This window comes from Dipodomys merriami, unplaced genomic scaffold (genome assembly GCF_024711535.1).
Source record: "Dipodomys merriami isolate MVZ:Mamm:240054 unplaced genomic scaffold, mDipMer1.0.p SCAF_3, whole genome shotgun sequence".
NCBI classification, from domain to species: Eukaryota; Metazoa; Chordata; class Mammalia; order Rodentia; family Heteromyidae; genus Dipodomys; species Dipodomys merriami.
Window position 1 is genome coordinate 19,017,501 of NW_027204492.1, and position 13,112 is coordinate 19,030,612.

A 13,112-nucleotide genomic window follows, 5' to 3' on the forward strand; every position below is an offset into this window, starting at 1 on the left:
TGTTTTGATGTTACTTATTTTTGTAATAAAAAGTTTATTGTTAAAGACCTTTGGAAATTATTTTAGAATCAATAACTTCACATGACAACTATAGATTGTATCCTATATCTAGAAGCATTGATTTGCTTTTCACATGTAAATCAGATTGCTGGGCATACGCACAGAGAACCCTACTGAATTCATCTTGTACCTTTTCTTAAAGCACAGTTAAAAGTTCACTATTATTTCACAAATTCAGAAATGGAGGTATAGCTCAGATGGTAGAGTAAAAAAGCTCACGGCCCATGTACTCAACAAAAAAGTAAATGAAAGCTGGGCACCAGTGGTTCATGCCTATAATCCCAGCTACTCAGGAGGCTGAGATCTGAGGATCATGGTTCAGAGCCAGCCCAGGCAGGAAAAGTCCGTGAGACTCTATCTCCAATAAGCCATTCAGAAAAACCGGTAGTGGCACTGTGGCTCAAGTGGTAGAGTGCTCGCCTTGAGCTGAAGAGCTGAGGGACAGTGCCCAGGCCCAGAGTTCAAGCTCTACAACCTACAAAAAATATGAAGATGAAAAAACAATATTTTATTAATTTGAACTTAAAAAAGAACTAGCATATGGATCTTAATAACCAAGAAATTGGGCAGGCATTGAATTCAGACTCAGTCATGAATGGGGATTTTTCTTCTAAAATCAGAACTTTATGGAAGTACTTCTAAGTGTATTAAAAGCCATTTTTTCGAGCTGAGCATGGTGACCTGCCTGTAATCCCAGCCACTCAAGAGGCAGAACTTGGAAGGATCACAATTCCAGGTCAGCCAGGCAGTTAGGATGGCCATTTAAAACAGGATGTCTGCCAGATGCTGATAGCTCATGCCTATAATCCTAGCTACTCAGGAGGCTGAGATCTGAGGATCATGGTTTGAAACCATCCCGGGCAGAAAAGACCCTGGGAGACTCTTTATCTCCAATTAGCCACTCAAAAATGAGAAGTGGAGCTGTGACTGAAAGTGGTAGAACACTAGCCTTGGGAGCTCAGGGACAGCACCCAGGCCCTAAGTTCAAGCTCCGGGACCAACTAAAAAGTAAAACAGGAAGTCTTTCCATTAATATTAAATCCAAAATAGGCAATGTTATAGAGCTATAAGGCCGATTATTTGTTTTAATAGCTGGGAGAAGAGGAATGGGGAGAAGAATGGGAAGCACTTGCCTAATGGGTATGGAATTTTATTTGGGGGTGATGAAAATGTTTTAGAACTAGGTAAAGCTAGTTTTACAGTGTTGTAAATATTACCTGACACTGGATTTCTTAATCTAAGATTACTAATTTTGTGATTTGTAAATCATCACATTTTTTACAGTACTACAATTTAAAGTCAGGACCTCACATTTGCTAGACAAGAACTCTACCACTGGAACCCTAGCCCTTTTTGCCTTAGTTTTTTCAAATAAGGTCTCATTTTCTCCTCAGGCCATCTTGAATCATGATCTTCCTACTAATGCCAACTGCGTACCTGGGGTGACAGGTACACACTACCATGCTGGGTTTTTTTGATTGGGATGGGATCTTGTTAACTTTTTTCACACAATGGCTTTGAACAACTAATCCTTCTAATCTCAACCAAGTTGCAGGGATTACAGATGTGAGCCACTCTGCCTGGCTCATCAATTTTTGAAACCTTAAAAATTAGGAATATAGGGGCTGGGAATGTGGCTTAGCTGTAGTGTGCTTGCCTAGCATGCATGAAGCCCTGGGTTAGATTCTTCAGCACCACACAAACAGGAAAATCCGGGAGTAACACTGTGGTTCAAGTGGTAGAGTGCTAGCCTTGAGCAAAAAGAAACTCAGGGACAGTGCTCAGGCCCTGAGTTCAAGCCCCAGAACTGGCAAAAATAGGAATATAAAGGAAACTTTAATGTATTAAAATCTATAAATTGACATTATAATGATTCCAGAAAGTAGGCAGGCCCTGAAGATGACTAATACCTGGGTCAAGGAGCAAGACAGATGAGGTTGTAGCAGAGTTGGAAGGATAAAAAGTAGCAGATAGAAGATGTCTGTCAGTTGGACAGACAATATAATACAGAAACTTATAAGCAAGCCCATTAGTAGAGCTTAAATGGAGTTTATATTTCAGTAAACAGAGAACACAAAATCCTTAAGTACATTCATAGCTGCATCACTCCAGCTACGGTCTTGAGAATAAGCTATAAGTCACCAAGTGCAAAATCGAGGGTGTCAGTTAGAATGTTATAGGAATAATCCAGATGTGAGACTAGGATGGTAAAAGTATAAGAAATCGGTGGCTTAAGTTGAAGTACATATTTATGGCTGAGTCCACACACAAATTTTGTTGAGGGGAGTATGAAGGGAGTATGAGTCACGATTGTCACCATTATTGCTAGTCGCTTACTTCCCTTTCTGATATTATTTACCTTCATTTTATTCAGATAGAAAGGCTATGACTTTGATTTTAAAAAATTTTCTTTTGTGGTGCTGAGGAGTGAACTCAGGGGTTTGCACATGCTGGGCAAGTACCTGAGCTGAGCCACAGTCCTAACCACCTCTAATTCTTTTTCTAACCCTATATATCTTTCTAAATAGTCATTGTTAAACTGCATGGTACCAGCTAGATTTTCAGTGTCTCAAGCTCTCCATAGTTCTATTTTCAGGGAATTTCTGTGACTTCTATGTAAAGGTAAGTCATCTTGCCTTTTATAAATAATTTAGGGGTGTTTCCACTAAATGTTATGGACTTAGAGCTGACTACACTATGTTTTGCCTCACTTACTTCCCTGATCTTGAAGCCCTTCTGCAGCCTTATACTCGTCACTTTGGTATTTGACCACCTGGAAGAGTTTCCTGTCAAGGACAAACTTGGAGAGACCATTGTATATCTTTCGTACTGTTTTTTTTTTAATTCTCCATACTGAAATACATGTCTACACCACTGTGATGTATGGTGATGTGGTAAGAGAACAACCTTGAAGTTCAAGCATTTTAGATTCAAATTCTGATGATGTGTGTAAACAGCTATATAATAGCCTTGCAATAATTATCTGAACTTGTTCAGTGTCAGCTTCATCATCAGTGAATTATCAGTAATGGTAACAACTGTATATAATTTGGCAATGACCTAAAAAAACCGACCCTAAATAAATGAAGCTGATATTACTGCTGCTCCTGCTGCATTAGCAGCTGTTCTTGCTGTTAATTTTTTTTTTTTTTTTTGGTCAGGTTTGAACTCTGGGCCCGGGTGCTGTCCCTGAGCTCTTAAGCTTAAGGCCAGTGCTCTACCACTTGAGCCACAGTACCACTTCCAGCTTTTTCTGTTTATGTGGTGCTGAGGAATTGAACCCAGGGCCTCATACATGTGAGGCAAGCACTCTAACACTGAGCCACCTTCACAGCCCTCTTGCTATTATTTCTTAGGGCCAGGCATGGTGGTATATGCCTGGAATCTCAGCATTTGGGAGGCTGAGACAGAGGAATCATAAGTTCATAGCCAATCTGGACTACATATACTATCTACTTACCAAGACCCTGTAGGAAAAAAGTTAATTTGGTCCTCTAGTGACTGCCATCAAGATATTTCAATTCTGAATAACTTAAACATTTGTTCAGCACGCAGGCCCAGAGTTCAGGCTCTACAACCGACAAAAAAAAAAGAAAGAAACGAAACGAAATGAAGCACAGCATGTTTTAACACAGCATGTTTAAGACCAAATAAAATTGGAGAAAACTTGAGTATCTTCAATTTTTCATTTTCTCATAGTACCCTTTTATATTAGGGGAATTGAATAAAATATAGTATATGAATTTTTACACTAAACTATACTTTGCTTATGTTATTTGAGTCTTTGCCAAAAATGTCCTGAATAAGCCAGCTGCCAGCTCATGCCTGTAATCCTAGTTACTCAGGAGGGTAAGAGCTAGAGGGTCTTGATTCAAGGCAAGTGCAGAAAAGTTTACTAGACTCCATTCTTCAAAATAATTAGCAAAATACTGGACTGGGGGTGTTGCTCAAATGATAGAGGACCAGCCAAGCAATTCCAAGGCATTGAATTCAGATCCTAGTACTGCCAAAAAACCTGAACAGATGATTTGTTTTAATTTTTTATTGTTATGTAAAGGTGATGTACAGTGGGGTTACAGTTACATAAGTCAGGTAAAGAGTACATTTCTTTTTGGACAATGCTACCCTTTCGCTGTCTCTCTACAAGCTTCTCCCTCCCATCCCCACCCATAAGTTGTATAATTCATTCTCAACATAGTGTCCAATGAGTACCATTGCTGCGTTTATTCACCCTTTGTCTCTGTGCCTTCCCTTACACTCCCAAAGACATAAATGAACAAACAGAACAAAAAAGAAAGGACATGAAAATAACAAAAAAGAAAAAATCTCTAGTTTTCATTTTCTGGAATTCATTTCAATAAATATTATTTTGTATAATCAGATGCAATATGCATTATGCTTTTTTGTTCCTCTCCTAAGAATATCCTCCTTCATTCTCTCTGTGTGAATGCCCAGATCTGTATGATTTATTATGACCTGGTGTTTTCGATCTAGCTTCTGCATTATGAGAGAAAATGTGCTATTTGTCTCTCTGAGATTGGCTTACCTCACTAAACATGTTCTAGGTTTGTTTTAGGTCTATCCATTTCCCCATTACAATATTATTGTAATGACTGTAAAATTCCATTGTGTATAGGTACATTTTTTTAATCCACTCACCTACTGTGGGGCATCTGGCCATCACAACTTTGCTATTGTGAACAGTGAAGCAATGAATATGATGGTATTCTGGCTTGTGATGTTCTGGGTAGATGCCCAGGAGTAGTTTGGCTGGGTTCTAGGGAAGATCTATGTTTAGTTTTTTGAGGAACCTCCAGACTGCTGTCCAGAATGGTTGTAGCAGTTTACGTTCCCATCAACAATGCAAGAGATGAACAGCTGATTTTTAATTCCATTGTGTAGATGAGGAAACTAAGGTAGCTAATTCTGAAAATAAATGTTATCAGGAAGTACTAATTTGTCTATATTACAGAATCACCGTGTTCTCTAACCTGGTTAAACTCAGAGTGTTTTCTTTATGCCACTAAGATTTTTCTCACTTGGGTTGGTCTTGTTGGATTTGTCTATTTTTTTCCACAGTGCTGGAGGTGGAACCACCTCATACATGTTAAGCCAGTGGAATGCTCTACCACTGTGCTACACCCCCAGCTGGAGCATTTTCTTTACTAGAACATCTGCACTATTCAAACCTGGCTTAAAGTTTATAGATAAGTAAGCAGTCTTTATTCTGGGACCTAAAACTTCGTTATCTTCTGGTTGAGTTAATATAGCCATCGAGCACAATCATACTATTATTTTGATGGTACTGGCTCTGAACTCAGGGCCCTGCATTTGCCAGTCAAGTACCTATCACTTGAGCCCCCAGTCCCAGCCCTTTTTGCCTTTGTTATTTTTCAAATAGGGTCTTGAGTGTATGCTTGGGCTGGCCTAAACATCAATCTACCTATTATATATTATAATAGGTATGAGTCACTGCATCCAGCTCTTGAGATAAGGTCTTGTGTTTATATCTGGGCTGGCCTTAAACTGCAATCCTACCTATTTCAGCCCCCTACATAGCTGGAATGACAGAAACATACATACTACAGCATTCAGCTATTGATTGAGATGGGGTCTGCTGGTTATGCCCAGACTAGTCTGAAACTGCATCTCTGATCTCTGCCTCCTGAGTAGCTGGGATTATAAATATGAGCCACCAGCACCAAGCCAGTCACACTATTTTTGTTGTTCTAGGAATGGAGAACTGAAGGAATCTTAGAGGTTATTTTTTCCTATCACCCAAATGATGCACACAGCTCCTCTAACATACCTCCTTCAAAAATTTCTTACTGTTAAAGCCAGCCAATTTCCAGAATATCCATCCCCTAGACATTTCCTTTCCTTCTGGAAGGGAAGTTTGGTTCTCAGGTGCCTACTCAGCCCTTATTCCCAGGATTTGGGCCTAAACATGACCTAAGAATGATTTCTCCAGCTCAAACCCTGGCATCAAATGCCAAATTGCTCACCCAATCTGCTTATCGTGAGTGACCCATAGATGGAGCCATAAATTAATGGCTGAAATTACAGGCCCAAGACCACATTTTTCTACTAGGATTGAGATAGAGATAGATCCAGCACTGCATTCATATGGGCCTGGGCAAAGTGTATTGATCATCTGGGTTTCAAAGGGTATGAGAATTAAGCACAGGGGCTGGGAAGGTGGCTCAGTGGTAGAGTGTTTGCCTTGCATGCCTGAGGTCCCAGGTTCGATTCCTCAGCATCACATAAGCAAAAAGAAAAAAAGCCGGAAGTGGCGCTGTGGCCCAAGTGGTAGAGCGCTAGCCTTGTGCTGAAGAGCTAAGGGACAGTGCCCAGGCCCAGAGTTCAGTCCCCACGACCGGACCCCCCCCCCAAAAAAAAAAAGAATTAAGCACAACAGTCTATAACAAGCACACCAGGTACCATGTAGTAGTAGTACATAGTAAACAATAAGTGTCAACTGCCATTAATAACTCATTATTTCAGCAAGAGACATAGGGGGCTGAAAACTAGGTTTGGTCCTGAAGGAGTGCTATCTCAAAATGTGCCAAATTGCTCTATTGGTTATTTCAAGCAGAAATCACTTGAGGAAGTGAAGCTTCCAAAAGGGTCCTTTGGCCTGTGTTTTTCATCCATGCAATTTCTTTCAAAGCAGATATTCCTCACATACCAAGACAAGAAAACAGCCTTAGTTACCAGAGACAGCTCAGTGCTGCAATAAACCTGTATAATCAAACTCTTCCATGTAACCCTTATATTCCACCAGTGTCTACACTCTACCCCACCATCATATGTCTTAGTGACATCCTTAGAATTTATTACCCAGGCCTGATACCTACTTGTTCTATCACTCTTTCACAAATCCATTATTCTTTGTTTAAAAACTACCAAAACATTGTGCTCTGGTCATTTCTTCAGACTTCACTGTATTTGAAGAATTCCACATAAAATTTATAAAACTTACTTGCTTTGCTCTTATTAATCCACTCTTGTATTAACAAGATTCCTAAATCCAGTCAAAGAACCCACAAAACTAAGGAGATTAGCGTGGATCTGTGGCCTCTGAAGCCTTGTATCATCCTTCCCATCTAGTGATCTCCCTGGAAGAAAAGGCAGGATAATACCTGGGGTAGCTCCCCTTTGTCTGAAGCATTACAGTTTCTACGTAGGATTTGCAGGTGAGGCTTCCTCCAGTATTAAGATGAAATTCAGCCTGGCACGGGTGGTTCATGCCTATAATTGCAGTTCAAAGCCATCTAGGAGCAGACAAATCCAAAAAGACTCATCTCCAATTAACCATCAAAACCTGGAAGTTTAAGTGTGGCTCAAATGGTAGAGTGCCAGGTATGAGAAGAAAAAAAAAAGCTGAGTAAGAATTAGAGGCCCAGAGTTCAAACAACACAAAAAAATCCAAAAAGATTAGCCAAGAGGTGGTGGCTCACACCTGTAATCCTAGCTATTCAGGAGGGTATTCAGGAGGATCACAGTTCAGTTGGAAGCCAGCCCAGGCAGAAAAGCCCATTCTCCAGTTAACCATTTAAAAACCAGAAGTGTAGCTATGGCTCAAAGTGGTAGAGTGCTAGCCTGGAGCACAAAGAGCTCAGGGACAGTGTCCAGGTCCTGAGTTCAAAACCCACAACCTACCCAAAAAATAAATATTAAATTCATTAAATTTATTACTGGGAAAGAGATCAGGTCAGACGCAGTCATGAAATCTTATTTCTCATTCTAGTTCAACTGTATCGTGGATCAGTAGACTCTCTGAGCTCCTGAAACAACAGAACTACTTACTTACCCAGCTTCAAAATCAGTGTCCCAGGACAGGCAAGGTATTCCTCAATGTCTCCCTTCCTCCTTGTTTCAAGCCAATAGCTATTTCCACAGATCACAGGCTTGCCTTAGGAGAGTTAAGCCACATTTCCTTTTATTAGAGTAACCTTACGGTTCCAGATGTTTACATGCCATATCTGGGACCATTGTTCAGTCTTGTTCAGGCAAACATCCCAGGAAATAGTACATGTCATAAAAACAGTATCTGAACATTTTGCTGCATTCACTAGTCTTACCAGCAGGAAGGGCAAGGTAGGCATTCTGTTATCAGTTTTGTTCCTTACCTGGCAAGTGGTACCCAGTGAGAAAGTGTTTATATTTAAGGTTATCCTTCCCAAGTCTCTTTTATTTTAGGCTCTTACCTACTACTTTCCGGAGAATACCAAAGACAGTGGGTATGGCTGAAACAATTTCAGTTCTTTTGCAAACTTCATGGCTGGATAGGATCTGTTTTACCGGGTTCAGTTCCCTGGGTACCCAGATCATTCAGTGGTCCACATAACTGGTATTAAAGTTCTGATTCAAGAAAGGTATTTTGTTATTTTATAGTTCATCAGTCTAGTTCATACCCGATTCAAGAAAGGTATTTTGTTATTTTATAGTTCATCAGTCTAGTTCATACCCAGAGCTGGAGGCAGATTGCAATAATCTGTGGACATTTTTAAACTTCACATTTTTGACTGAGTGTGATGTCACATGACTAATCCTGGCTACTTGGGAGGCATAAGTAGGAGTATTTCAGTTTAAGGAAAGCCCTTTGGGTTAAAATTAGCCAGGAAATCCCATTCGAAAAGCAAAAGGCCTGGGAACAAAGCTGAAGTGGTGAGGCAATGATGTCCTGAGTTCAATCCTCAGTGCTTTAAAACAAGAAAGATTTCAAATTCTTGGGTCTTACCCCCAGAGCATCTAGATCAGAATGGTTAGGGAAGACACTCTAGGAATCTGTCCTATAACAAGCCCCACTGAGTTCCTGCAGTTGGCTGTAAGCTAACATTTGGGAACCACTAATGTGACAGAATCTCGAATCGTCATCTCAGTCCTGCTGTCCCTATACCAGCTCTTAGGAACAGAGACAGTTAAAGGGACTTGGAGTCAGAACAAGGTTTTAACCTAGATGATTGTTCCATTTGAATCATACTTGCATTTTCAAGAGACTTGGAAGTCATTCAGGAGCCTAGGATAACCTTTTCAGAAGGTGCAAGGCTCCTTTCAGTGAAGTGATAAGGGATGACCAGGAGGAGGCCTGTATGTGGTAAGGCAGCAACTCAAGAGTCTGAGCAAGATGTCAAACCAGTGGAGTCTAGGCTGTTTCTTTCATTCATTTTTTGTTGGTCATGGGGCCTGGGCACTGTTCCTGAGCTCTTTTTCTCAAGGCTAGCGCTCTACCACTTTCAGCCACAGCTCCACTTTTGGGTTTTGAGTGGTTAATTGGACATAAGAGTCTCACGGACTTTCCTGTCCCTGCAGGCTTCAGACTGCAATCCTCAGGTCTCAGCCTCCTGAGTAGCTAGGATTACAGGCATAAGCCACAGGTGCCTGGCTAGGCTGGTTGTATTTTAGAGGGAGAAAGTTTCCTCTAAGAGGGTAGAAGGACAGTGGCAGCAACTAGACAGGGAGTTGACACGGGTCTATGAAATAAAACAGCCTCTCGGCCCCCTCAGGTGATACAAGATGACAAATGCTGACCTGTGTGAATCTGCTGATGAGAGCTGCAGGAAAAGCTGCTTTCCAGGGGTCTCCAAGCACAGCTCCATCTCCCCCTCCCCACACCCTGGTGGGCTGCAGTCCCTTCACTCCAGCTGTTGTGCACTGGAATCCCCCTGGCTGGCCCTGCCCTAGGCGGTGGTGCTCAGAGCAGCTTCTGGCTCTGGGTTCTCTAATCACTGGAGCCTAGGGAGACAAACAGTCCCCAAGCTCAGGCTCACTGATCTCAGTTGGAATCTGGACCCAGACGCCTGGAGAAACGGGTAAAGACTGGGGGAGGGACTGCTCCACAAGGCCCAAGGACAAGATCCTATAGCCCCAAAGGCTCATCAGCAGAGTGCAGATGGCTGTGTGGTCCCCAGCTGTTGTCCATGGCAAGGACATTTTAAGATCTCCTTTGACCCTGAGCTGATACTTCTGCCAGCCAGTTGGGCTTCTTGGAGTTATCTGGTCTACATTCCACTCTTGTTCACAAAGTAGAAATCAGTGTCCTTGCCTCATAGGGTTGAAGAGAGACATTAAACACGATATTGGATGAATACCAGATGTTTGAGCACAGTGCTGAGCACATAATAAGCATTCAAATGTTTGCAGTTATTTCTGCAGGTCCTGCTCTGTAGTACAAGTAAATACCCAAGTTGCAAACAGATGTGGATAGTGGAGGAGAGATCATGGCCAGCATAAATCGGTTCAATGAGGCCAAACAAGGACCCTTGGGGCTCCTTACCACCCTCACTATCCTCCTAGCAGCATGGTGCTCTGGCTTCCTGGTTTTCCTTCCATCAGGTATGCTTTGAGTTCTGCTTGTTTCCAAATCCTTTCCTTCCATCTGAGGGAGATCTGAGTGCCATTGTGCCACCTTCTGACAGCAAGCACTGTTCTTCCCAACCAAATATTTTACTACTGTCCCAGTAAAATTTCCCTGGCCTCATTTTGGGATGCCATCTGTCCCTGTCCCTGTGGGAAGAGATCTCGGGAGCCTGGTAAAGGACTGAGAGAAAGATCTGGGTGGAGCCTGGAAATGCTGTTCATTCCTAGAACCACAGTGGGGAGCCCTAAGACTTCTTGACTGTCTCCAAGTGTCTGAAGAACAGGATACAGAAGCAGACAAGATCCATGAGTGTCTACTATTCAAAGATAAATGGCCAAAGTCTTGAGAGGATCAAAAGGTTGGAGTCTTTGTTGGTCTTACTCGCAAATAATCTCACATAATTCTTATTTCCTGATTAGCACATCTCTCCTTTCTGAAAGCAGGATTTTGCTCATTCACCCATGTATCTCTGGGGCTAAGAACAGTGGCATATGAGCCGGGCGCTGGTGGCTCACACCTGTAATCCTAGCTACTCAGGAGGCTGAGATCTGAGGATCGCAGTTCAAAGCCAGCCCGGGCAGGAAAGTCCGTGAGACTCTTATCTGCAATAAACCACTAGAAAACCGGAAGTGGCACTGTGGCTCAAGCGGTAGAGCGCTTGCCTTGAGCTGAAGAGTGCAGGGACAGCGCCCAGGCCCAGAGTTCAAGCCCCACAACCGACAAAAAAAAAAAAAAAAGAACAGTGGCATATGTTAGGTGCTCAATAAGTGTGTGTTGAATGCCTGAAAGGTGTCAGAGGCAATCCAGGTCCAAGAAGAGGCAACCCTGGTTAAAGGACTCAAAATATTGTCATCTTGGTCATGTTGCAGCAGAAAGAGTCCCTGATAAAAAGTGACCAGGAGCTAGACAGAGTAGGTCATGTCCTGGGTAAAGAGTCAGCATATAGAGCCTTAAGCAAAATCATGGACTATTCTACTGGGAGAGGCATAGCAACCAGGGTTTCATCAGGCAGCATATCAACAGACAACATTACCCAAGCCCTTCAAGGGAGATGCAAGGACAAGACATTGGGTTGAGACAACTGACAAGAAAACCAATTTTAACTAGAATACTAACTTCAAAGATTGGCATCCACCCAGAAGCCACATAGATGGGACAAGACTGGGGGTTAGGCTGAATCTGAGGCCACGTGGGATGAGAGAGGGTTGTAGGAATGGAACCTGGAAGAAGATAGGCTCTTTGTTTGGATGGTATTCACATTGGATGTATGTTACCCTTTGTTACCTAAAGGCAGAACTGCACATGCCTAGCAGAGAAAAGAGTTCAGTCATTGTCATCCCAGAAGCCTCGCATAGTGGAATTCCAATAGCAGAGCATCTTAAAGTACCACTCCCCCCAAAAAAGATATCTACCAGAAGCTGTTACAGATATGCATTCACTCTGACAACAAGGGCCTTTCACATCAATAGGGCTAATTGTGTGGGATGTAGCCGTTGGACACTCCTGCTAGAGAACCACCCAAAGTTCCCATTGGAAAGTACAATGTGAAAGCAAAGTACAAAGTGTTCTACCTCCTATGCAGCCTCCCCAGACTCCCTATTAGAGTTGCTTGGCTCCCCTTGGACAAAATTGCCAAGATTGCTTTCTGCCTCCCTTACTTTTCCCTTCTTCCTTATCAATATTACTGTTCATTCAGCATACAAAGTAAATCAAATTAAATATTTCTGCCAACCCTCTTTGATGTGGAGTACATAATGCTCTCAATTCCCATGGTCCAAGACAGCACTTTGTCTAAATCTTGTTTTCAAGTAGCTCCAGTATATTCACTGTTTCTGTGACTAGAGAACGGGGCCTTTGAACCTAAGGGATGTGTCTGCTTATTAACTCCCTAGTCTTTAACAAATGTCTTAGAGCACAAGAGGTAGGAGTTACCTTGAGCCATGCTCCATCCAAGAAAGGGCAAGAGTGAAATAAATACTGTTGGGGTCTAAGTTAGCTTTGTGAAAAATGGGAAGTAAGTGGGGCACTAGTGGCTCACTCCTGTAATCCTAGCTACTCAGGAGGTTCAGATCTGAAGGTCATAGTTCAAAGCTAGCCCGGGCAGAAAAATCCCTATGAGATTCTTATTTCCAATTAACCACTCAAAAACTGGAAGTGGAGCTGTGGCTCAAAGTGGTAGAGTGCTAGCCTTGAGCAAAAGAGCTCAGAGACAGCACCCAGACCCTGAGTTCAAGCCCCATGACCAACAAAAAAATTCAGAAAGAAAAATGGGAAAGTAATTAGGCCTACTGATTATTTTGAAACTTTAGGAAAGAGAACTGCTTATCTTGACCTCAATAACACATACCTAAGGAACTTAGGAAACACCGAGTCCACAGCACCTTTTAGGCCTTTTCTATCCCACCACCTACATTGTCTCTCTAGAAAAACATGCCTGTATCATAGTCACTAGGTGCTTATGCTCACAAAAGATATCAAGAGAATGAATTAATCCTGAAGAAGTGATTCAAATAATGAGAATTTCAGGTTGCATAGAAGGCTAGCAGGCAGTGTGCCTTCACATGCATTAGTGGTAGAGTAGCTTGCCTAGCATGTGCAAGGCCCTGGATTCCATCCCACCTTTCCCCCCCTCCACTGAGGAAAAAAATAGGTCTTCTTGCAGAAAAGCAAGAAATAAAAAACCATGTGA